This window comes from Dermacentor variabilis, chromosome 3 (assembly GCF_050947875.1).
Source record: "Dermacentor variabilis isolate Ectoservices chromosome 3, ASM5094787v1, whole genome shotgun sequence".
NCBI lineage: Eukaryota > Metazoa > Arthropoda > Arachnida > Ixodida > Ixodidae > Dermacentor > Dermacentor variabilis.
Window position 1 is genome coordinate 239,762,951 of NC_134570.1, and position 26,588 is coordinate 239,789,538.

The 26,588-nt window shown below is 46.2% G+C and overlaps 1 protein-coding gene and 1 non-coding gene across 5 annotated transcripts in view; one reads left to right on the forward strand and one right to left on the reverse strand.

The window, feature by feature from the left end:
* Sbat (LSMD1 domain-containing protein Sbat) overlaps positions 1 to 22,754 on the reverse strand; it is a 55,369-nt gene extending 32,615 nt beyond the window's left edge. For 3 of the 4 annotated variants that reach the window (XM_075687024.1, XM_075687021.1, XM_075687022.1), the window contains exon 1: positions 20,412 to 20,569. The gene's annotated coding sequence lies outside the window, so the exon portion shown is untranslated. Of the gene's footprint in view, positions 1 to 20,411; positions 20,570 to 22,736 lie in introns of those variants that run through there. The other variant, XM_075687023.1, reaches the window with a different exon arrangement.
* TRNAP-UGG (transfer RNA proline (anticodon UGG)) lies at positions 20,752 to 20,823 on the forward strand. The gene has a single exon. It is a non-coding gene; the product is annotated as a tRNA-Pro (tRNA).
* Positions 22,755 to 26,588: the final 3,834 nt, after the last annotated feature.

Here is a 26,588-nt window from a genome sequence, read left to right on the forward strand (position 1 = left end):
TGACGTAACTGATACTATATCTGATGTTGTATGTTCGAAAATAACAAACTGACACCTATTAAACAAAAACCCACGAACCCAAGCAACAATTTCTGTGTCTCCGATAATGCTTTTTAGTTTATTTATTAGTTTGGTGTGACAAACACAATCAAACGCTTTAGAAAAATCAAGTAGGATTAGGTCCGTTTGGCCGTGATTGTCAATGTGGGGTTTATAGTAACAAGATTTGACTAGATATTTCCTAAGACATTTACAGCGCAGCTGTATATGGCTAGCCAATTCGTCTGTCTGTCCATCTGTCTGTCGCCTGTATGCTGAAAACTTCTCGGGCACAACCCCATGCGCATGTGCAAAAGAGAAAGAGAGAGATGTGTGTGTTTGGCTGCACCAGTAGTATCGTCGTTGCTCTCCATCGCAGCCAAGCACACGTGCAGCACCTTCTCTCCGGCTCCGAATTGGGAGGCCACGCATCCTACATATTCCTGAGAAACAGCAGCTTTTGATCAGCAATGCCGCGAGCAGAACCAAGAGTGAGCTCGTTGATGCCCTGCCAATGCCTGGGCACAATAACAGGCTCGTGCAGCCGAGCGCAAGCAGCAACTGCGTACCGAGGATTCAGCAGCCTACCAAGCCCTCGTTTAAGGAACCGTTGCGATTAACCCAGTGATGAACACTGGAGCTGCACGTTTCAGCTTCGCTGGTTAACTATCTGTAAGGATTACTTGGGAGGTTATTTTTTTTCATGTATGCCTCCTGTATTTCTCGATTACACAATATCTCTATGACTGCTGGTGTCTCTACTGAATCAAATGCCTTTTCATAATCTATGAAAGCCATAGAGAGGTTGATTGTACTCTGCAGATTTCTTGATTACGTGACTGATGACATGGATGTGATCCATTGTAGAAAATCTCTTGCCAAATCCTCTTGGTTTATTGAAGTCAAGTATTTCCCTGGCTCTACTGAAAATTTGTGAATATTTTATATTATACTGAAAGTAAGCTAATGGGCTTATATTCCTCAATTCTTTAACTTTAACTTCTTTAACTTTAGGGATAAGTACATTGTTGGCATTCTTCCAGCTCTGAAGTCATGAGGCATTTCATATAAAGAGCCGCAAACTTTTCAAGCATGTTATCTCCTCCATCCTTGAATAAATTTACTGTTATTCCATTTTCTCCTGTTGCTTATCCCCAGGTCACGTCTTGCAAGGCCCTTCTAACTTGACTGCTAGTTATAGAAGGGGCCTCTGTATCCTGTTAATCACTACATCGAATGAAGGCAGCATGGCTGCTCTAGGTACTGTACAGGTAAATGTAGAATTTTTCTGCTGCTTTTACTATAGATTATAGTATAGATTATGAGATGCATAATGTGAGCATTTTTGCGTTTCATGTCTATTCTGACCACCTGAGAATAAGCACCCAGTGCTCAATACACGTGCATTTTCACATTCCACACCCACCAGAATGGAGCAGCTGAAGCTGGCGATCGAACTCGCAGCATCGGCAGAACACTGCAGCTACTGGTCATTGCAAGGCTGCACTTGAGTATGCTGATGTTGCGTGGAATCCACACGCCAGAAAACACATAAGATTTTAAAAATTCAGCTACAATCAACATGGAATATCTGCAATTACTATGAATATCATGCCACAAGTTTTGTTAATAAAATTTGAATAGCTACACATAGAAATGATGACCAATGAAAAAGAAACTCAGCAGAGAACTACGTATGCTGGGAAAACTGAAGCTATTATTTGTAAGTCTTGCTCCAATCATTTTGTGCTTTTTTTGTCCCTGCGGCTTCGTGACTGCTTTATTTTCACTTGCGAACTCCTCCATGTGGGGATTTTTCTGTCAGGACGAAATGGGCTGATCCCAAATCTTGGATAGGAAGAAAGTAAGTACAAAGGCTCGAGTTGGTCTGCCCGATAAGTTTGCCTGAATTGGGATTTGACCTGACAGTCTAGAAAACAAGCAGCTAGAGTCCTTTGTCACAAAAGCATGCATAATACCAGATCCATGCTTCTTCCCACTGATTTACACCATGGCAGGCAACTGATCAAGTAACTGTCTGATTAATATATTAATGCTTTAATCACGCTTAATTCTTGTACTTCAAATAATTGGTTCATGTGATGTGAGCAAACTCACGCAAGTTTCAGCACCGACGTCCCCACTTCGCTAGCTCAGTGGCAAAGAAGGGAATGACCGACTGAGCTAGAAATTTCAAAGACAGCTTCTATGATTTTCTTAGGTCAAAAGCCAGTTCTGCGTGCTACAATATGAGCTGGACTAGAAAAAAATTGTCTCTACGGCCAGCGTATAATTGTTGAACAAAGGACCAATGTCATGCTAAGGCTAGGGCATTCTACAATGAGACTGGAAGAGAATATTAACCTGCTACCTGAGCTTGCTTTGCTTGGTAAACCCTGGTTTACAAAACTGTTGCACAGACTAACACAGAAAAGGCAGAGATGCTATGGCAATTTTCGAGATGTACCTACAGAAGAGAATAGAAGAAAATTGCAGGACATAACATGTGAAGTGAAAGTTGCTACTCATAATGCAAAGGATTGTTATTCCGGCTCTATGTACTTTAGATTAAAACGAAATTCCAAAGAATGTTGGAAGCATGCTAAAAGAAATGGTAAGGACAAGGTAGCTGTTCCATTGTTGGTCGTTGGCGGTAACACGGTACATGACGACATTGCCAAGGCCGAAACAATACACAATTTTGCAGAAGCCTTAATTGTCGCGAACAAGTTGACGTCATCACTCTGGATTTATCAAAGGCATTCGATAGGGTTAGCCATAGCAAGCTAATTGAAAAGCTTTATGGGCATAATGTAAATAAAAAAATTAAGTGAGATTCAGGCCTACTTACACAACAGACAACAGTTTGTTGAAATAGATGGCAAGTGCTCGTCTTTCCTTCCTGTATCATCAGGTGTACCTCAGGGCTCGGTCTTGGGTCCAATTTTGTTCCTACTGTATATTAATGATATCGCAACTGATGTACATCCTATGATTGAAGTGCGGTTGTTTGCCGATGACTGCCTCTTGTTTTGCCGCGTTAAGAGTGTTTCTGATCAAGAACGGCTAAATGATGCTTTATGTTGAATTTATAAGTGGTGTGAAAAATAGCATATGCAAATCAATTTTGATAAATCTGTTTGCATGACAGTTACGAATAAGAAAACTCCATTGTTCTTTTCGTACGCTGTAAATAATAATGTAATTAAGCGTTCCACAAAGCTGAAATATCTTGGCATAACAATCACTAGTAACCTCAACTGGAATGAACATGTCGAAAACATGTGGATCAGCCCAGCGCAAGCTTGGTTTGTTGCAGCGTAAATTGAGAGATGCTGCACCAGATATTAAACTTAAGGCATACACTACCATTGTTAGACCAAATTTAGAGTATGCTTGTATAATTTGGGACCCTCATCAACAATACATAACAGATAAATTAGAGCGCATTCAGCAAATCGCAGGTAGGTTTATTTTTCTGATTACGACAAAACGCACTCGGTAACCTCCATGCTCGCCAGGGCTGGTCTCACTACGTTGGCTGTGCGCAGGAAAATTGCGCGCCTTAAGTTTTTATATCAACTCTATCACAATAAGCTGAGCCTGAATTCCAGTTTGTATTTCAAGCCTCCTGGAAGGCTTTCACCACGAACTAACCACGATTACACTATAATGCCTTATGTGCCAAGAGTTGATGTCTTTAAGCACTCTTTCATTGTCAGGACAATTCTTGAGTGGAATAACTTGAATTCTTGTGTGTTTCCGAGCAATAGCATGGTTGACTCTTTTGAAGAAAACTTGACTGCGTTCTTTGTGTGAACTTAGTGCTCTGTATTCCCACCCTGTAACAGCCCGGCAGTGCTCACAGTATTGGAAATAAATAAATAAATAAATAAATAAATACTTCTGCTCTGTCTTCACCCCAGTGGTCAGAACTGATGGGAAGACACAGGACCCTCGAAGCGAAATAGGCGAGACGGATAACATTAACTTTTCTGCACAATGTATCAAGGTGTTTTTGCTGGAATTAAATGCGTCAAAGGCCTGTGGCCCTGTCGACTTGCCAAACTGACTTCTCCAGCTCTGTGCAATATCAGTCTTGCCATATTTAAAGATAATTTATGAGAAATCTCTAGGAGAGCCCTGTCTTCCTGACGAGTGGAAGGTTGGCAGCGTTGTGCCGATCTATAAGTCGGGCGCACGCAGTGAAGTAGCAAATTTCCGGCCAGTGTCCTTGACATGCGTTTCTTGCAAGATTTTAGAGCATATTTTGTATACTACAGCTGTAGCGCATATTAATGAACATTATCTGTTTAATCCAGCCTAGCAAAGGTTTCGGAAAGGCCTTTCCTGTGTTACACAATTAACAGAATTTACACACGACATAGCAGAATCTCTCGATCATCGACTCTCAGCAGACTGCTTTCTTGGACTTCCAGAAGCCATTTGACACTTTGCCCCACGCTTCCTTAATTGAAAAACTTGGAGCTTATCATATACATCCGCAGGTTATTGGATAAGATCATATCTCGCATCACGAAAGCAGTTTGTCATTGTCAACGGGGCTCAATCCCAGATCGCGAGTGTCACGTCCGGTGTACCTCAAGGACCTGTGTTGGGTCCACTGTTATTTCTATTATGCATAAATGATATAACTGATGGTATCCAGTCTCAGATGTGCTTATTCGCCGATGATTGTGTGATATACAGGGAAGTAAAATGCGTTGATGATGTGGCGGTTCTCCAACAAGATCTAGACAAAATCAACGAGTGGTGTGTAAAGTGGCATATGAAGTGAAATGAAAAAAGAACTGTGTACATGACATTTACCAGAAAAATTATCCACACATGAGCAGTTATAATCTGAACAGCATACCTTTAAAACAAGTATCAGGTTACAAATACCTAGGTGTTTATTTTAGATCTTCGCTAAGGTGGCAGAGACAGGTTGATTACGTTGCAGCCAAAGCTGGGAACGTGTTGGGCTTTTTGCGTCGGAATTCCAGAACTTTCCCTATACCTACTAAACAATTATTGCACAAAACCAATGTTAGACCACTTCTTGAACATGCCTGCACAGTCTGGGACCCTCCAGCAAAGCGAGACAATGATAAATTGGAAAAAATTTGGCTGCCCGGTTTGTGTCAGGCAATTACCGAAGGACTATTGAGGTGGAAAGTATAAAAGAAACACTGAATTGGAAGCATTTAGATAATTGTAGACGTACGTTGTGATTGAAATTGTTTCATGCTGTTTACCATGGTTGTGTCGGGATTGAAAAATACAAAATATTTGCTTGCACCTCACTATGTCTCAGACAGAGTTGATCATATGTTCAAGGTGCAGGAAATCGCATGCAAGGCTGATTTATTTCGATTCTTTCTTTCCTAGGACAATCCGCGAATGGAACCAATTGCCGTCAAACATTGCCTCTGTTATGTCTAATGATGTTTTCTATGTTAGCATAACCGCGTTTAAGTTTGTTCCAATAACATGTGTATTTTGTGACTGATTGTGATTAGTGGTTATTTTTATTAGTTGTGTGACTGACACTGTATGTATAAGTTTATCTTTTTTGTGTATACCCTCCCCCACTGTAATGCCTGTTAAGGCGCTATGGGTAATAAAGTAAAAAAAAAAGTATGTCCACTCACTGAGAGTGTTGCTGATTTCACATATCCTTCCGACTGCCAAGTTATTTTTCCAACTGTCACACAGTTCCTGCCAGGTTTTTCAAGCTACATAGAAGCTACATTTTTTTGTTGTGGTTTTCTCTTATTTCCCTATTCGTGAACAGTTCATTAATTCCTTTGTCTGTAATAGTCCTGACGGACAGACATGCCACACTGGTCATGGTCACGATTGCCCCATCAATACTCGGCCCTGAGCATTTTTTTCTCTCTCTTGTCTCTTTCTCTCATTTCATGCTACATGGCAACTGGCCCGCTATCATTGGCTTCTTTGGATTCCCAATTCATCAAGCATTAATCTTCACCTGTCAAAGTACAGCACGCTAGTTCGTCACAGCTCCATGAAATTTCACGAGTGACAGAGCACTGCAGCACTTGTTCCACCTGCATTCAGTAATTTAACTTGCACAGTTTTTGTGTTCTTAGATGACCTCTCTATAGATGGCACAACAGCTACGCAATGTTATCTTTTTTGCACAAGGTGCTCCACTGAAAACACAAAACGAGTATACTAGGGAGTAACAGGGGCTGTGTGAGGGCGGGTGATTGAGTTATCTTGGAAGTGGCAGTCGAAAGGTTAAAGGTTTTGACTAATCAGGTAATTTTCATACTGATGTCCAGTCCTAATTTACATATTCCTATGGATAATATATAAGTGCGATACACAGTTGAAAAACTGTGCACTTCTTTCAGGCCTGTAGTCTGATTTCTACTGCTACGTTGAAAGATTGTGATTGATTTTTTGAGTTCTTAGTTTGCATTTCTGAAAAGAAACAAGCACATTTGTTGCACTAATTTTGTTCATTTCCTTGGAACCACCTCGTAATTTGATTGCAGTGCTAAAATGCTGACCACAAATAACAAGAATGCCCCAATCTGAACTCTCTCACAAAAACAGTGAAAAAGTAAACCAAGCATTGCAGGAAGTGAAACAATTAATAGTTCATGCAAAATGACTAAGCCCCACAGCTCTCTCTGTCTGGCACTGAAACAATACAGGTGCAAGAGTGAAGGATTAAGAAAGGAAATGCACCCACAACAAAATTCATGTGTAGTGATGTGCAAAAACTGTGTTGGAAATACACTGTATGAGAGCCAATAGCTAGAATACTTTGCACAGTTGTGTGGCCTAATAACTGAGCTCTGTATTTAAGGGAATAATAACATGAAAAGGAAAAAAAAAACATAAATACCGGTAGAACCCATCTTATGATGGATTTCAACGTTAATGCGATTAGCATTGAAGCAATGCAGCGACAAACCATGTTGCCACCGCCGCAGTGTGTCGTGTATGAGGTGTGGAGGCAGCCAAGCTCCCCCCTCGCACTTCATCGAAGTGTGGCCCACACCCGGTGGCACACATTCTATTCAGTGGCCCACCCTGCCACCAGAGAAGCTGCACACGTCGAGTGACCCAAGCTGACGTGAAAGGGACGTGGTGGCCCGCCAGAAAATATGTGAAGCACCCTATGAATGCTAGCGGCACACTAAGCTCAAAACAAGTGCTCATTATGTCAATGTTTCGGCCAGAGCCTGGCCTTTCTCAAGACCATATAACAAAATGTATCGGAAAGGGATTTCATTTTCGTACCATTTTCCATGGGTAGAAAAAAGTGACAAGACAAGGTAGAGGGCGGATTCACGCCAACACTCATTGAAGAGTAGGAAGGCTGAGGAAAGAAGGATGCATTGTCGTAGACGCACCAGGTGCACAGAGCACAGTGCTCAATAATATGCATGGGTGAAAAGCCAGTTGTCGATGTTCAGATGGGCTGCTGTGGTTGATTGTGGCAAGATGTTTGTGAAGCTGAGGACAAAGGCAGGCCACGGTTAGTTTAACAAGTGTGCAATTTTGTTTACGAGAGCCACGTGTTAGTCTAAGAAGACCAACATGCACCAAAACAGGTCTCGACATATTGTATGTTTTTCATCTGATAACCATAACGGACACTTGCGAAACATACACAACAGTGAATATGGCTAATCAGTGGGGGAGTGTTATTCTGTAAGTATCCACCTAGTGGAGTGTCTATTTTGGCCATTGCTGATTGGGTGGAGCTGAACTAGCGAGAAAGAAACTGACTGTAGGTGCCGGTGTCTTTCTTGCTGGTACCCCAGTCCAGCCAATCAGCACTTCAGAAGTAGTCGAAACGAACCTGTCCACTAGGTCATCACTTCCTATATTCTTTTCAATGCCAGCCAGGTGTGGCTGATCCAACCGTTCCCCACCCTCTCCTATCACCTTTCCTACTCTCTCCTGTCAGCTAGCATTCGCACCTGCTTCATGGTCATGGAGAGTACCACCTTGGTGGCGCCTCATGACGGAAGTTGGAAGACGACTGACAGACGCATGATAACCTGACAGATGCAGGGACGGTGCGTTTACCGCTTCCCTACAGGATGCACGCACTCAGATGCACCCATGACGCAAGCAGTCGTGTACCGTCTGGGTAGCACCATATCGCAGCAATTCACTGACTAAGGCTCACCAATGGCTCACACTCGCTGTCATTGAAAAAATAGAGGAGGCAATGACCAGGTGGACATTTAAATACCCACTGCCATAGTTTTGATGAAAGGAAATAATTGTCATCCCAGTCAGAATTTTCCTTCAACTGTGTAGCTTTGTGCTACTTGGGTGCAGAAACGTACCCAGGGGAGGGGGGGCCGCCCCCCCCCCCGCCGAAATTAAGCAGCATATGCCCCCCCCTCCACCGCACTCCCCGCCCACACCACCAATTCTCACGCACATTCCTAAAGCACTGACAAATCAATCTATTCGGCAGTCAACATTTTGATGCCTTTTACAGCGAGAGCTGTATATGACTAACCTTACATAATTTTTTCGTAATCCATCAACAGAAAAAGTCATCATGTGGGCAAATCGTGGTGATAGTGCAAAAAGAGTCCAAGATCAATGGCAGATACCCCTGTGGACTCGGGAACCTGTAACGCACCCTTCAAAATCTTCGAGATGGACCCACTCATGCTGAGCGCTCAACGCCTGCTTCACCTCTGCCGCGGGGGGCCCTGGCATTGCACTACCGTCGGGCCGACCCACGGCGGAGGTGAAGCAGGAGTCTAGCGCTCCCTTTGCTTTTCATTTGAAAGCTTTGACTGTCGTCGGCTCTTACTCCCATTTCATCTTCACAGAGTGGAATGGTTGTCAATTTTTTCACTCCTTTTGGATGGCGAAAGTTATCGGCATTGCCTGGGATGTGAAGGCCAGTTTTCTTATCAATTCGGTGCCCGCCCAATTAACTCGAGATGAGTTCAGTTGTCACCATCTATTCAAGGATCAAACCCATCGCTGTTGCTTTGTTGATTCAACCTTCTTTGTTTAGACTGATCCAGGGACCAGGAAAGGGATTCGGTTCGTAGTCAGCTGGTCTGTATGCTCGAGTAACAAGTTGCGGCCGGAGAAAACGCCAGTTGCGTTAAACTTTTCCTTTTGCTTCATTATTTCCTCGCGGCGATGGCAGATCCTCGGAAGTATATACCCACGATATGGGTTAGATAAGGTGGAAAATAAAATAATGACAAATAGTGTCCGTCATCAGACCCTGCAATAACCGGTAAAACTATAAACAATATGATGGTCACCCGTTACCTCATGTGGCTTTTTCCTAATTGTACAGCAATTTTCGTGCAAAATTGGCAACTGGAAAGAAGTGTCGCAAGGAGTTGAGAAATTAAGCGATGTACTAAGGGAGACAGCCAAGGCAACAGCTAAACAGGAAGGAAAACTGAAAATTAACAAATTTAACTGTTTGTGAAAATATTTATGGACCAACATCTCTTTATTGAAAAAGGAAGTAGAGAAAAGGCCGCCGGAAGTGGAGACTAATTCCATGTGTTTTGAATCACACTTCTACAGTTATCAGTGACGTAGCCACTTCTCTGCTATGCTAGTGTGAGTGTTTGTCCAACCTTCCGCGGTCCTGCATACGACGTGGTTGTATAGTACTGGTGACCATGCATCGTTACGCAACTTTCCAAATAGCAACACGGGTTGGTTTTGGCACTTAAATTTGTAGAGCAGTAAACGAGGGATCCAAAAGAACTCTGATTGTTCTGTAAACATATATATTTCTCTATAATTCTTCCGGGGCTAATTCAAAAAACGCTACTAGAAATTTTTATTTTTTACTTTCACTTGTTTACTTGTTTTTGGCAGCGTTCTTCCTACGCTTCTGTCATGCACAAGTCCATTTGATGTGCTACCTTGTTTGCCAAGTAAAGGAATGGCGTATCTCACAGGCGTACCTGTGAGGTAGACCTTATTTCAATTCTATTTTGCGGATTTATGCGTCTTTATGGCGAATGGTGGGCATTATTCACATTTATGCTAGTAAAGCTACCCCCCCCCCTCATTTGCATAGGAAGTTACCGTTGGGTGGGCCTCCCGCGAAAAGATATCCTGGGTTGCCTGCTTGGGTGGGTGACAACTTCTTCATTTACCAGCAATTCTTGTGTTTGACAACAATCAAGTGAAACAATACCCAGCAAATCAAATATGTATGTCGCATGCATACCTTGCCAAAGGAACCTTTACACATTTATTTTCTTAAGTGCCAATGGTGATTGTTTGTGCGTATGTAGTTCTGGTCTGTCCTAGGAATAATTCACAAAATTAACTTTTACCCACTGCTTAATGTACAGCAACACATTTAAAAGAAAAGCTCCAGTCATGCTGCACAGCTCAGTTTTACTTTTTTGCTCATTTACAGGTTCTGCCATAATTCTTGTGACATACTTTGATAGATAATTGTCCCTCTGATTTTTTAACATTTCTCCACATCGTTCTGTCAAACATTGTTTCAGTCTTTCTGCAGAATTTCAACCATGTTTAATACTGGTTTGTTTAATTTTTCTGAAGATGGCATGCCCTGGACCACATCAAACAGCATCATTGATTGAAGCCGGACACTCTACTTCTGAGGTCATCAAAGTTCTAAAATATTCACGGCGAGATTGTGCAATAGGCTTTCAAACGTGGCACTGTTAAGGACATAAGCTGCCCTGTCTCTGTGGTCACTTGTCACCTTAAAGATATTGTGAGGAAGAGAATCCGATGCCAGCCATGGAGAACCATCATAAGGCTGGCCTTGGAGCTGAATGTGTTGGACACAACGATGAGAAGAGTGGCGCAAAGGGACCTCAAATTGTTTCACGACAAGTTCCAAAGACACGAACTGATGAAGGTGCAGAGAAAGCGAAGATGGGAAAAATCCTGGCTGCTGTTGGCACAAGCCATGAATCGGCAACGCTTGGCAAATGTCTTCACCGATTAGAAAATTTTCATGTCACAATCTTCGGAACTCCCCTGTGCTTGTTCCGACATCAGAGCTTGCTGATGCAGCAAGCTGGACAGCTTTTCTGAACTCCCATGTGGTGTCTGTAATTGTTTAAGCTGGGGTAACGACCACTGGTCCCATTCCTCTTGTTTTTAAGACAAAAGGAACAGAGATCGGCACTTACACATACTTTAACAATATTCCAGAGCCTCATTTGCTGCCCTCGTCCCTATCCAACAATCGAAGAGCCAGTCAACTCCACAGCAGTGGTGGTGTGCTCTCTCACCCTACTTCATTCCAGCTGAAGAGTGGCTGGCAAGCTATCATGAACTCAATGGACTTCTGTGTACAGGCTATTTTTGAAATGGAGGCCGCACCTTTCAGCACACCAGCATGGTGGGCCTGGAAGCATAGCTGGAGTGAGCATGGAGAAAAGCTCTCCTGTGGATACTTTATGGGCCACGACTGAAGCATACCCAGAACGTGTAAAGGTCGCAAGGCCAAGAGTGTATACATTCAATAAAAGATTTCGTGTTGCATTCACATATCGGGTAAAACGTCCTACAAGATATTTCCTGACATACTTTTATTCTCAACTAAAACATTAGGCATAAACCGTGCGACAATATTTATGGTGCACTCTGTATGTACTACAATGAAAAAGTCAAATGTGCACAGGGCAAATTAAACTAGAACAGAAAAATAAGAAGCTTGTGGATGAAACAGGATGACATGACAGAATTAGTAACTGGTTATAATCTACACCCACACTAAGGAAGCGAAAACTAACGGGATTACCCCCTTCAACCACAGTGCTCTTCTTCTCTCCCCCCCCCCTTTTTTTTCTATTTTACTCGGTTCTTCACGTTTTTGTCGTTCAGGTTGACAAACCGAGTCCACGGATATATAAACGCACGTATGCCCACAAGGCACGGTACGGTGTCTTCTGCTTGCGTACGAAGGCAACAATGGTAACATTAATCACGACTATGGTGGCTAATCACGACAATGCATCGTAAAAACAATCGGAAGCGCTGAAGACATCTATATAGTTGCGTGCATGTTACAGACTGGTCACACTGCCGTCACGATTGATCCGCCCGCGCAGTTCGTCTGCTAGTATCTAGAGTCAGCTATGTTGTAATCGCACCGCTGGTACGAGTTGTTGGGAACTCGGCGCTGACGCCCGTTGTTGCACCTGGGTCGCAAGCCCCAAGGGTAGCGTTGGCCTGGCGGCCTGGGGTACAACTGGAAGCATCCGAAGGTCCCGGCAAAGCATGAGTCGACTGGTAACAACAAAACAACTTGTTTATTCTAACATCGCAAAGAGTTGGCGGTCAGGTTGACCGAAGTAGAGAGACGGGAGTGCACTTTACTCAACAGAAGAAATCGGAGCCCTCCTTTGGCGTCCGGGGGCAGCTGCTTTTATACTCTCGCAGTTGAGGGCAAGAAGGAACCCCTCTATAGACGAGCACGTGACGGTGCCGCTCGGGCACAATGGGATAAGGTGGCGCAGCCGTCGTGCCGGCGCCGTTCGGGCACAATGGGGAGGAGAAGGTGGCTCACACGTCGTGTCGGCGCCTGTCAGACCCCCTCGCTTCACAGTTGTTGGGAGCTCCTCTCCCCGGCTGCCGCGCTTCGACAAGCGTGGGCACCAATATGCACATACACTCACACACGCACATGAAGACACGTGGCATCGGAACATGCCTGGACGCGCTTGGCGGGGAGGCGTAGCGGCGGCGCCGAACGGGCCGAAATGTCTGCCGCTTTGAACGAAGCCCCGGCGTCCGTTGCATCCGCGCCGGCTAAACCGCGCGTCGTAGGCGAAACGTAACAGACCGCCCCGCCGGGGGAAGGAGATCCCGATGGTCAGGGGACTGCATCCGCTGTCCGGAGGGATGTCGCTCGATGATGCTCATAACCGAAGTCGGGCGTCCCTCGACGTTTCTTGAGCGCAGCGCACAGAGAAGGCCTCGTTCTCTCGTTCAGGTTCGCACGGGACACTGCAAAGTAACTTCGGGAGAGTTCACATTTTCGTTCTCGTTCCCGGCAAGCGTTAGAACTACGCTGAAACTCAACCGCTTAGTCAGCAAGCACGGCACAACCCTCACTAAGCCCTGCCAGGCTCTTTCCCCTTCTATACCACTGCCTAGTTCCTTACAGTAGTCTAGCAGCACTCAGAACGCGTCCACAAATTGGAAAATTGCACTAGAAAGCATGTCATCACTTTGAAACACTAAACAAAAGCAATATGTTAGAAATCCTGCCTCAGGAAGAAAAACATCAGTAACAAACAATTTTGAGGCTGATTCCTACGTTAGGGGCTTCGACTTAAGCCATCGGCGTTACCGTTGAGACTCCCCTTTTTGTAACGCACCTCAAAGGAATATTGTTGCAAAGCGAGGCTCCAGCGCAGGAGGCGGCCATTTTTGGGAGAGATGGTCTGCAGCCATTGGAGAGGGCAGTGATCCGTCTCAATGATAAACCTCGAGCCGGCTAGATAGCATGACAATTTCTGAACGGCCCACACGAGACATGCACACTCTTTCTCGGTGGCGCTATACGCCTGCTCACGACTGGTCAGCTTACGACTAGCATACAGGACGGGGTGTTCTACTTCTCCATTTTCCCGTTGGCACAGTACAACGCCCATGCCTCGCTCACTAGCATCGCACTGAACAACGAACCCTTTTGTATAGTCTGGCGATCGTAGCACAGGCTGGCTTGTTAGGGCACTCTTTAGGGCGCTAAAAGCTCTTTCCTTTGTCTCGTCCCAGACGACTGTTTGGGGCTCTGTTTTTCTTAGAGCATCCGTCAGGGGAGCCGCGATATCAGAGTACCTGGGAATGTACCTCTGATAGTAGCCGGCGACACCTAAGAACGACCGAATATCGGTCTTCGTGCGCGGTTGCGGGAAGTCTCGCACAGCGGCTACTTTTATTTCAGAGGGGCGGCGACGACCCTGACCAATCACGTGACTGAGGTAGACAACCTCGGCCTGTGCTAACTGGCACTTAGGAGCCTTGACTGTCAAGCCCGCTTCACGCAGGCGGGTTAGCACTGCCCGCAAGTGTGCCATATGCTCAGACCAGGATGCGGAGAATATCGCTACGTCGTCTAGATACGGTAAAGCGAATTCTTGTTGTCCCCGCAACACTTTATCCATGAGGCTTGAAAAACAGTATGGCGCGTTCTTCAAACCAAAACTCAACACTTTAGGACGGAATGTTCCCATTGGTGAAATGAACGCCGCATACCTACTAGCCTCTTCTGTAAGTGGAACCTGCCAATAACCCCTGACAAGATCTAGAGTGGAAATAAACTGAGCGCTACTAACTTTCTCAAGGCACTCCTCGATGTTAGGGATCGGATAAATTTGATCCTTAGTGATGGAATTAAGCCTGCGGTAGTCGACGCAAGGACGAGGTTCCTTGCCCGGTACCTCAACTAAAATCAAAGGGGAGGTATAATCACTCTCACCTGCCTCAATAACACCGAGCTGTAGCATTTTCTTTACCTCAGCCTCCATAATATCGCTCTGGCGGGGTGACACCCGATACGCCTTGGATCGTACTGGCTCTGGGGAGGTAAGTTCTATATCATGAGTAAGGACAGAAGTCCTACCAGGCCTCTCAGAGAACAGACCTTGAAACTCTTGTAAGAGCTGGTGTAGTTCGGTTTTCTGCTCAGGCGACAGCGATGCTCCACTGACTAAGTCACTAATGACTTGATCGGTGTCTTCCCTGTTCGTCACTGAGCCTAGTCCCGGAAGCTCGACCGGAAGCTCTTCAGGAACGTTTACCATCATGCACACCACTGCTTCCCTTTGTCTATAAGGTTTGAGCAGATTACAGTGGTAAACTTGCTGTGCTTTCCGCTTTCCTGGCAGACTCACCACGTAGTTAACGTCCGACAGTTTCTGAACAATTCGTGCTGGGCCCTCCCACTGCACGTCTAGTTTGTTGTTTAGCGATGTGCGCAATATCATGACCTCATCGCCCACCTCAAAACGACGGGCCCTGGCGGTCCGATCATAATAAACCTTGGCCCTCTGCTGGGCCTTTACCATTGCTTCACCAGACAACTCCTGTGCCCTTCTTAAGCGTTCGAGGAGCTTAAGCACATACTCCACCACGACTGGGTCGTCGCCCCTGCCTTCCCACGATTCTCGAAGCATGCGAAGCGGAGACCGAAGCGAGCGACCGTACACCAGCTCAGCTGGCGAAAACCCCGTAGCCGCATGCGGCGCGGTCCGTAATGCAAACATCACCCCAGGCAGACACAGCTCCCAGTCAGTTTGATGTTCAAAACACAAGGCTCTCAACACGCGCTTCATGACGGAGTGGAGCTTCTCAACGGAATTCGACTGTGGGTGGTACACTGAGCTGTGTAACAGCTTTACCCCACACCTTTCGAGAAAAGTTGTCGTCAAAGCGCTAGTAAACACTGTGCCCTGATCTGATTGGATTTCCGCAGGAAAACCAACTCGCGCAAATATGGACAGTAGTGCATTGACTATCTCAATTGAGCTGAGTTCTTTAAGCGGCACTGCTTCAGGGAACTTTGTCGCTGGGCAGATCACAGTCAAAATGTGTCTGTACCCTGTGGCTATACCGGCAGAGGTCCCACTGTATCAATAACGAGCCGTCTAAAAGGCTCCGTAATGATAGGTACCAATCTCAACGGCGCCCTCGATTTGTCCCCTGGTTTGCCCACCCGCTGACAGGTGTCACATGTCCTCACGAAATGGTCTGCGTCCCGAAAACACCCTGGCCAATAGTACTCTTGCAAGAGACGGTCCTTAGTTTTCTTAACTCCTAGGTGTCCGGACCACGAACCCCCGTGCGACAAGCGCAACAGATCCTGACGATAGCATTGAGGCACGATCAGCTGATCGAACTCCACTCCTCTGCGGTCTAGATACTTCCGGTACAGGACTCCACCTCTTTCCACAAAGCGAGCATTTTTCTTGGCGATACCTTCCTTGATAATGCAGCGTATGTTTTCTAGGCTGCCATCCTTCTTTTGCTTGGCTATCAAAGCCGACCGGCTGACTTTTAGCAACCTATCAAGTCCGTCTGACGTAGGCGCGATGAGCAAATCTGTAGATAGCTCTTCTAACTTTCCCTTATTGGGCATTTCCTCTCCAGTATCTGGCGCCTTCAACGCTACAGGCTCAATTTTATTCAGTTCGGGCGTGCTCTGAATATCAGCTTGCTGCGCCTTTGACCCTTTCTTATTGTTCGACAACGTCGGCCCCGCAACTACCGCCTTTGCAGAGAGCTCCCGAACCTTCGATCTGGTTAAGGCCTGAACGCTAGCCCCACCAAACAAAAGCCCCTTCTCGCGCAGGAGGTGATCGGACCTGTTCGAAAATAGGTACGGGTACTGGGGGGGCAGCATAGATGACACTGCGGCCTCCGTCTCAAGCGCTCCGAAAGGTCCTTCGATAAGCACCTTTGCAACCGGCAGACACACGCTATGAGCTTCCACGGCTTGCTTGATCCATGCGCACTCGCCCGTGAACATATGGGGTTCTACGTAAGAGGGGTGAACTACATCCATCGTAGCTGCGGAATCGCGAAGCACTCGGCATTCTTTCCCGTTCACGAGGAGGTCTCGCATGTAAGGCTCGAGAAGCTTCATGTTCTCGTCAGTGCTGCATATTGACAAAAACACAACTTTTGGTTTTATTTCCGGACACTGCGCCGAAAAGTGACCCGGCTTCTGGCATGTATAACAAACGCGCGCTTGCCTCGTCTCGAACCGCTTTCTGTCCGGACACTGCGCCGAAAAGTGACCCGGCTTCTGGCACGTATAACACACGCGCGCTTGCCTCATCTCGAACCGCTTTCTGCGTTCGGCTTCGGCTGCCGCCGTCTCCTTAGGTTCGGTCGCACTGCTTTCACTCGCATCCGCACTACGTGTGTTCCCCTTTGCTCTCATGGGTGTGAACTTTGGCCTCTCAAACTTCGAGCCAAATTCACCCTTTTGACCGTCCTTAGCTCCGCGAGCCCGACGCGTCACAAACTCCTCGGCTAGCTCAGCGGCTTTAGCCACCATACAAACGTCTGGCCTATCCAAGACCCAGTACCGCACGTTCTCAGGTAACCGACTATAAAACTGTTCTAGCCCGAAACACTGCAGAACTTTCTCGTGGTCACCAAACGCTTTCTCTTCTTCGAGCCACTCTTGCATGTTTGACATAAGCTTGTAGGCAAACTCTGTATATGACTCATTCTTGCCTTTCTCACTTTCCCGAAACTTCCGACGGAACGCCTCCGCTGACAGCCTGTACTTTTTTAGCAGACTCGATTTCACTTTGTCGAAATCCTCTGCCTCCTCTCTATCCAAGCGAGCGACTACGTCGGCCGCCTCGCCGGGTAACAAAGTGAGCAAGCGCTGTGGCCACGTTTCCCGAGAGAACCCCTGCTTCTCGCACGTTCGCTCAAAGTTAACCAGGAACAAACCAATGTCCTCTCCAAGCTTAAACGGCCGCATCAGGTCAGTCATTTTGAACAATACGCGTTCTCCTGCACCGTGTGCCTGACTTCCATTACGAGCGCGTTCGATCTCTACCTCGAGACGCTTCATTTCCAAAGCGTGTTCGCGCTCTTCTTTTTCTTTCTGCTCTTTAAGTTCGCGCTCCTGTCTCTCTGACCTCTCCTCAATAGTCTCAAGGCATTCCGACAGCTCGTCATCCTCAGCCTCTAACTCAAGAATAGCCTTTAGCAGTTCTGGTTTTCTGAGTTTGTCTGAGACATCCAGACCCAACTCTCTTGCAAGCTCCAGCAATTTCGGTTTGCGCAACGACTTCAAATCCATGGCTGCTCTGAATGCTGCTTTCTCTACTGCCTATTATTGTCTTGCCGCAAACTAACCCGGCAGCAACGACAACCACAATTACCAGCTCTGTTTCTGACACTAACAAAAGCCTGGCAAAGCTCAGAAGAAGAAAGTCCCGCACTCACCAAACCTCGCAGCCAAGAATTCAGCGCAGTCGTTCCGCTGCAGGCAACCAGTCATCACACAGGGCTCGTTGCACTGCTCCCGGATGGTCGTTGAGCTGCTCAGCATACAGTCAACTGCATCTCTTCGCTGCTGGCCTCTGTTGTCGCGATCTCACCGCTGGCAGACAGTTGTTGTAATCGCACCGCTGGTACGAGTTGTTGGGAACTCGGCGCTGACGCCCGTTGTTGCACCTGGGTCGCAAGCCCCAAGGGTAGCGTTGGCCTGGCGGCCTGGGGTACAACTGGAAGCATCCGAAGGTCCCGGCAAAGCATGAGTCGACTGGTAACAACAAAACAACTTGTTTATTCTAACATCGCAAAGAGTTGGCGGTCAGGTTGACCGAAGTAGAGAGACGGGAGTGCACTTTACTCAACAGAAGAAATCGGAGCCCTCCTTTGGCGTCCGGGGGCAGCTGCTTTTATACTCTCGCAGTTGAGGGCAAGAAGGAACCCCTCTATAGACGAGCACGTGACGGTGCCGCTCGGGCACAATGGGATAAGGTGGCGCAGCCGTCGTGCCGGCGCCGTTCGGGCACAATGGGGAGGAGAAGGTGGCTCACACGTCGTGTCGGCGCCTGTCAGACCCCCTCGCTTCACAGTTGTTGGGAGCTCCTCTCCCCGGCTGCCGCGCTTCGACAAGCGTGGGCACCAATATGCACATACACTCACACACGCACATGAAGACACGTGGCATCGGAACATGCCTGGACGCGCTTGGCGGGGAGGCGTAGCGGCGGCGCCGAACGGGCCAAAATGTCTGCCGCTTTGAACGAAGCCCCGGCGTCCGTTGCATCTGCGCCGGCTAAACCGCGCGTCGTAGGCGAAACGTAACAGCTACAACCACCGATGCTCATATAATTCATATTAATGATTTACCCAGTAGCGTATCATCTAAAATCAGACTATTTGCAGACGATTGTGTAGTTTACCGATGTGTAACAAGTAACACTGATATCCACTTACTACAAACTGACCTGGACGCAATAAGTACATGGTGTACTAATTGGTTAATGCCATTAAATATTTCCAAAACTAAACTCATGTCTTTCACCAATAGGCCACGAATTCTAACCACCTATTCCCTTGATAACAACCCTGTGGAACTCGCAACTACTTACAAGTACCTTGGCATCAATCTTCAGTCAAACTTATCATGGAATAATCATATTAATCTTACCCTTGCCTCTTCAAATCGTACTCTCGGACTTATTAAACATAACTTAAGAGAAGCCCCAATGCATGTTAAAAAACTAGCATACACAACATTAATCCGTCCTAAACTAGAATACGCGTCTGCCATCTGGGATCCCGAACAAACTTATATCATCAGTAACATCGAAGCCTTGCAGAACCGTGCTGCGCGATTTATATTTTCAGATTATTCACGTTACACCAGCGTCACCTCGTTAAAGAATAAAGCTGACTTGGACAACTTAGCACTTCGCCGTAAAATTTCTCGCTTAACACTTTTCCATAAGCTTTATCACCATCCATCACTTCACGATGATTTCTTTCAGTCACCAACAGTTATTTTTCCACGCCGTGACCATCCATACAAAGTCAAACGCATTAACTGCCAGTCATCCCATTATGCATATTCGTTCTTACCTCGCACAATAACTGAATGGAACGCCTTACCATCAGTCATTGCCACGGAACCAGACTTGACTAAGTTTCAACATTTAATTCACTCACGACTTGTCGACTAATCGTATTATTATTCTTCTTTGGTACTTTTACAGTGTTTTCGATGTTTGTTGGTGTTTTTCATTGCAGTTGCCTTATGTTCCCCTAATATGTACTAATGTTTTCTCTGTAATAATTGTTACCTAATTATCTTGTATATTACCTATGTTTCACTGTATTATTACTTCTGTTACACTCTCTTGTTTTTAGTATGTACTAACTAATGACCAGTGCTTGTGATTGCCCCCCCCCCCCCATGTAATACCCTCGTAATGAGGGCCTTTGGGGGTATATTGAATAAATAAATAAATAAATATTGTGATGAGATCGTGTGACAAGAAAATGACACGCACAACGGGAAATTGTGCATGCAACTAATTGGATAGCGCGCTACAATCCCCACGGCAGAGTTCTGATCCCCACGGCAGAGTTCTGATCCCCACTACTGCACATAATTCGTAGCGGTTTAGAGCAACATGAGCACAGCTTTAGTTGCAGAAATTGCATGACAAGAAAACGCAACGACTCAGTTGCGCGAGATTTATAGCTATATGAAAACAAGATGCGCTATTGTGCCAAAGAAACGCAAACACACCACGATGAACCGCGTTCTCGATCCTACGCGTAGTGCGAAAGTAGTCCGCTCTGGACAAGGGAATTTCTCAGGATGCTATCGTGGCACATACCTCGCAGTACGTATGGGCCAGGTCACGAGTGTTCCGCCGATTGAAGAAACTCAAGGATATGATCTATTTCTTCTGTTGCGAGATTCTCACATTGCACGATTCAGACAGAATGCGTACGCTACTTGATCATGTCGATTTCCACTGCAGAGCGTACTCTAGCAAATGTCGTGTGTAAAGCATAATATGTCGTGGTGTTTTAGATATATAATAAGAATTGTAATAAATAAAACAAAAGATAGAATACGGAGTCAGAATGACTAAAAAACAATGCTATAAAGCAAGGGCGTGTTGAAAAATTGCTATGTTTTAATCATGGTTATTAAAACCGTGCTGCCGTGTCGGCCCGTTGGTCTAGGGGTATGATTCTCGCTTTGGGTGCGAGAGGTCCCGGGTTCAAATCCCGGACGGGCCCCTTTTTTTTTTTCTACGTTTTCAGCGCGAATAGTGCAACTGCGACGATTTGACTAGTACGACGCAGACCTACGTGTTTTCTAATGTGCTCAATCACGTAGGGAATTTTCGTGCGTTAAATCGAAGAAACGTGGCTTATGCATAACTTTTACATAGTACTCCTCGTGCAAAAAATAAAGATTTCTGGGATTAAAGTGCGAGCACCACGAGCACCACCACCATTATAAGGCACGCCGTAGTAGCGGGACTCCGGTTAGTTCTGACCATCGCGTGCACTTAAACCTAAATATACAAGGGCGTTTTCGCGTTTTCACCTCTACCGAACTTGCTGCCTCGGGTAAAAATATATCGTGCAATACCTAGGTCGCTGTTTAGCTGTACTCTCCGAAAAAATTACCGGTGGAGCGCCTTTCGCAAGTGGACCATGTATGGCAAAGTGCCTTGTAACCAGCCGGATTTAGCGGACAGTTTAATTTCAATATGGACTTGAAATACCACTACTGTGTAAATTGCCTCTGGCGAATAAGTTGTACTGAACCTCAGATGCTTGTATGCATTCAATGCATATGTATGCATATTATGTGTGAAAAATCATGTGTAACTGTGTTGGTGTTCTTGTTGTCTATTTAGTTGCAGAAGCTTTCTATGAGCACGTGTTATTATGCACAGTCGTGATGAAAAACCTGGGGACCACGACACCAGCAAAAAATCAAAACATATTCAAGCACATCTCCGCGGCCTGGAATTGGTTTGTTACATTGTATTGTTCAAACATGCATGCGTACGCATGCTCTAGCTATTGATTTCAGTCGGAATGCCCAGGCTGCGAAAAAAAAAAATCTTCGGTTCCCTAACTTTTGATCACGACTGTGCAGGCTATGCAGACCGAAGCTATAATAATTCTGCTGTTTTTTTAACACATGAAAAGATCATTCGCGTTTAAGTTAAGCGCGGAACGCTGTTCATTACAAGCATCACCCAGGTGAAAATATTCAACTGGAATCCAACTGGTTCCAACTGGTATTGACTGGGACCAACTGGTTCCAGTAGGAAACCAACTGGTCCCAGTTACAGGTCAACTGGTCCCAGTTAGAAATCAACTGGGATGCAACTGGTTCCAGTTGGGATCCAACTGGAACCATCTCCAGTTGTACTGGAAGCAAAATGGTCCCAGTTGGGATGCAACTGGAACGCAGCTGGAACCATTACCAGTTGTACTGGAAGCAAATGGTCCCAGTTGGGATCCAACTGGAACCTGAACCAGCTGTACTGGAAGCAAGTGGTTCCATTTGGATTCCAACTGGAACTTTGACCAGTTGTATAGTAGCAACTGGTAGTAGTTGGGATCTAAACTCGTAGAACTGTTAACATAAAAATGTTGAGTTCAGCGATATAATGCTGCAACGAGTGCGACATCAGAGATGGGTTTTATCCGACACAATATTTATTTATATGGATTACTGAATCATGCAGGATCCTGTTGCCTAAATGTGGAGCACATTGCCTTGACACGTACGCATGCTTTATGGCGTTTTTCACTGGTCGATTCGGAGCAGGATTTACTGCTCCGCGGCAACGAATCCGAATTTCACTGGTCGATCTGGAGCGGGTTCGCGCGTTCCACTGGTCGTTTCGGATCAACTCGCTCCGCGCCGGATCGCTATCACTTGCTCCGCCGCATAGAGTTCCTCACTATAACACCTAGAGGGTAATCTGGCGCCACCGTCTATGGGAATTTCTTAAGGGGGCACCGTGCCGTCATGGGAATGACGGTATATGTGTCTGCGAGGCTCGTGTTGGCTGGTGTTGTAAAAGGCTTCGTCTAAAACGTGGCTATGGCTACGCAAATAACGCGCTCTCAAAGTAAAATCTTCATAAAAGGCTTCCATTCACACATATTACATCTTTACTCACCCACAATGCATGACCAAGTGAAGAAAAGCAAGAACAGACGGCCAACTGTTTCAAAGCGAGCGCGAACCTTGTCGCCTGTCCTCCAACTTTAGCGGCACGCTGATACTTTTTACGTAACATGTAGTCGTACACACAATAACAAGTTCTCATAGTTAAACAAAACATGTTTTTGCGTAATAATAAAGCTAAAACAGCTTTTCACGTGCTGTTTTAGTAGAAAGTGAATCATTGTGACAGACGGAACGATATTTGCCAAGCGCGTCTTCAAGCTGTCCTGTCTCTACGAGAACGATGCTAATCCGAAGTCACAATATACCGGCATTCCCATGCATACCACAGCGCAGCAGCGCCAGATTTCCCTCTAGGTAATGTAGTGAGAAACTCTATGCTCCGCCGCCGAGGCGCGGATTCGGGCGGAAATAGATCGCGTCACTTCCGTCTTCAAGCGAAATCGGTACCCGGTTACGCTACCCGGTTGGTACGCAACGCAACGCAACGTTTTTAGATCTCTTTCAGTTTGCAAGCTCCCAACGAGCCGCGCACGAGAAAGCGGCCCCCTTCCGTTTCCACTCACCATGCGGCGCTGCGGTCACTGTCGGCCCGGAGAGCTCGCGCTCGGCAGCGGCTGCGGCAGCCATCTCCGCCGGATGCGCAGAATTCAAATTTGTTGGCCTTTTTTTAGTTGTCACGTAGAAAGTGAATTCAGTCTCATGGTTAAATAACTGTTTGGCCTGAGCAGTAAGGATGAGATAAAGAGCAGATCGCGAAAAACTGCGATAGTTTACTTGCTTCGCGCTTTATCTATCGCATCGTATTTGCGATGTTTATCCTGGATAGTTTAGTGCCTGTTGGCACTGTTCTGTTCTGTTTCTAGAACAGTAACGAAATTCTACGCTCTGTTACCGACGTACGGAGCACAGCACAGAGAGCAGGGTTTTTCACGTTCACTTTGAGCATTTATTCAAGTGCACACAAACAAACACTGAATGCAGACACACCTGGTGCGAAACACGGAAGGAATGCCTACAGAAGACGAGCTTTTTTATTTGCAGTGGTGATTTTTTCTCTGCTTTCCAGCCGACGATTCACATCTCTCGTGTAGAAGTGTTTGCGTGTAACTATGACAAAATTCAACACCTGGCATGTAAAAGAGGCCATATGCTCTGCACATCCAAGCCGCGCAAGGTTTCTCAATTCCAACTCGTCCAACACCTCCCAAAACATATCTGCGTAAAGTGGGCCTTCTTTCAATGAAATTGAAACTGCTCTGTTTACAATATTTGTAAACTCTAACATCTTTTTGGTAAGGTGCTTTAGGCAGCCTTGCTTGAAGCTCCTGTACACCGTGAGGTATGAGTGACTGCCAACAAATGGCACTGGAGAGCTGATATCCTCTATGCAGGAAGGGCATGTTGTACTCTTGCTGAGCTTATGCACCACATAGCCCGAAAAGTAGTAGGAGGTGCTTTCATCTACTTCTCCCTTGGAGTAAATGTGGTCACTGCCACTGTGCTGGGGCAAGTCATTAGGTTCAGAGGCTAACTCAAGAATTCTGGATTCAATCAGGTCATGCTTACAGCGGTGTGCTTCTCTCGATTTCTTCAGTGTGTCTTGAACACCTACAAGCACAGCACTCGGTGCACCCTCCACACTTCCACGAAGACCGGTCTTTATAGGTGTGTACAGACTAAGCAGTCGGAATATTTGTGTGAAATTCACGACTGTACCACACAGCGTAAACACGCACACGTGAAAAAAACCACTGCTTGCTACTTTGACAAGGCGCTGGTTGGTAGCACAAGATTGCTTCGCAAAATGGCTGCGTTCGGTGCTGCTGCAGTGCTCGCGTTTAGCGATGAGTGCTCGGACGACAGCGATTACGATGTGACGCAGGTGCTGTACGAAGCCTTCTATGCACGTTGTCCATGCACAATACTTGCGGGCGCGACATGGAAATGACGGACTATGCGACTGCCGCGCTCAAATTACACACAGGGGAACCGTGAGTTTGGTTGCCGTGGAAACGCACAGAGCGAAAGTCGGGCATGGTCTCCGGAACCGGTTTGTGCTACGTGTACGCAGACTTCCTGTGTGATCCCCCGCGGAGCGTTTTTGCGCTCCACTGGCCGATTCGGATTTGGGAAACCCGAGCGCTCGCTCGAGGATTTCGGCGGCCGCTCCAGATAGACCAGTTAAAAACGCCATTATAGTTTCAGCGCACTAAATTTGTGAATGTTGGCCCTAATCTTTTGTTGTCTGGAATGAGGCATTGGTTCGTCTCATGACGTTACCGCTGCGTGCCTGACCGACACCGCGGTGTTATGGTAATGTTGCACCAACTTTGTACCGCTGACGTCGTTGCCTAGCTAAGCGCTAGTGAGCTGTATGGCATTTGGTGGAAACAACTGGTGTTTGCAGCATGGCGATTACTTCCCTACGACAAAAAAAAAAAAAAAAGGAAAAGAAAATGCTCCTCAGAGCATAGAGCTACACAATGCACGCTTACTACGCGTCCATGGCTAGTCTAGCACACTCTTTCACACGGTGAAAGAATATTATGATGCTTACACCATAGAGTTACTATGCTGACTCTAGAGGACAAGCTACCCATAGGGCCCATGCCATAGAGTTAGCAGAACAACTCTAGAGGAAAAGCTGGGCCGGAAAAGTGGGAACCTCTAGGGCGCCGCCCTGTTGCTACTGGTCAATGTGGCCAGCGCAATTACTATTGAAAGAGCTGAGAGCAAGTACAGGTCACCTTATGCTTTGTCATCTAAAAACGCATACCTGATGGCTTTATGAAGGTGGTACGTTAATATTCGGTTTACAGAAAGCGATCGCTAAGTCCGTGACTTATGTAAATCACGATGTACGCAATCATGCAATAAAGAATGACGCGAATTTCGGTTTCGAATCTGTTTTTTGGATGCGCAGTAGTTTCGTACAGTTTAGGTTTGACATGCGATCGCGCGTCGACATCGGTCGCAATGGCAAACTCGTGCCTTATGTGCCACCGAAGCCCCGAAGTGCTCTGGCATATAACTTCACATGTAAGTAAACGAATGTATCTCCTTGTTGAGAATATCACGCGAGTAGGCAGCTCTTGTGGTGCATCACAATCGTTTGAGAAGCGTCACAGTAGAGCATTTTTCTACATGCGGAGCGGTGTTTTTATTTGCAGGTTTCCCTTCAGTAGGAAATTGCTGGACAGGCGGACCAGCGCACCGGAATTGTATTGGCGAAGCCGCAAGCAACTCAAAGAATCTGTTTAATTGTTGCACTTTGAACAATCGTGCTTCTACAAAGGCCACAGCAGAAAAACAGCCTGATGCCGAGTATTTCTGTGCCACGAAGTAATCAAGAGGCGAGTGCCTAATGCGGACGAAATCGAGTGCATCGAGACTTAGAACGACAGAAAGCTGAGCTATTTGGTAAGGATTCATTATGCAAAACAGAGGTGAGGCGTGCAGACAGGACACAAGAGTAGAGAAGTGGCCGGCGCTCGTGTTGTTTGCTTGTAAATACTCTACTCTTGTGTCCTGTCTTCACGCCTCACCTCCGTTTAGCATAACGAGTGCATCAACCCACATATTAATAGCGTAGGCGTTTTATTAACTGTGCAATATTTTCAACACTTCCTTGCATGCCATTTCATGTGGAATGTCTTTTCTGGTCACAAATTTGTGCAGCGAATCTATTTGCATGATCGACTCCGGGTTTGTGGGACCGTTCACTTGCACTTGATGCCGAGTCTTTTACATGTATCCATAAACTGCAGATATGCACATCAGATCCCTGCGAGCATTTTCAAAATTAATTATTTGAGACAACAGGCACCATATGCAATACTGA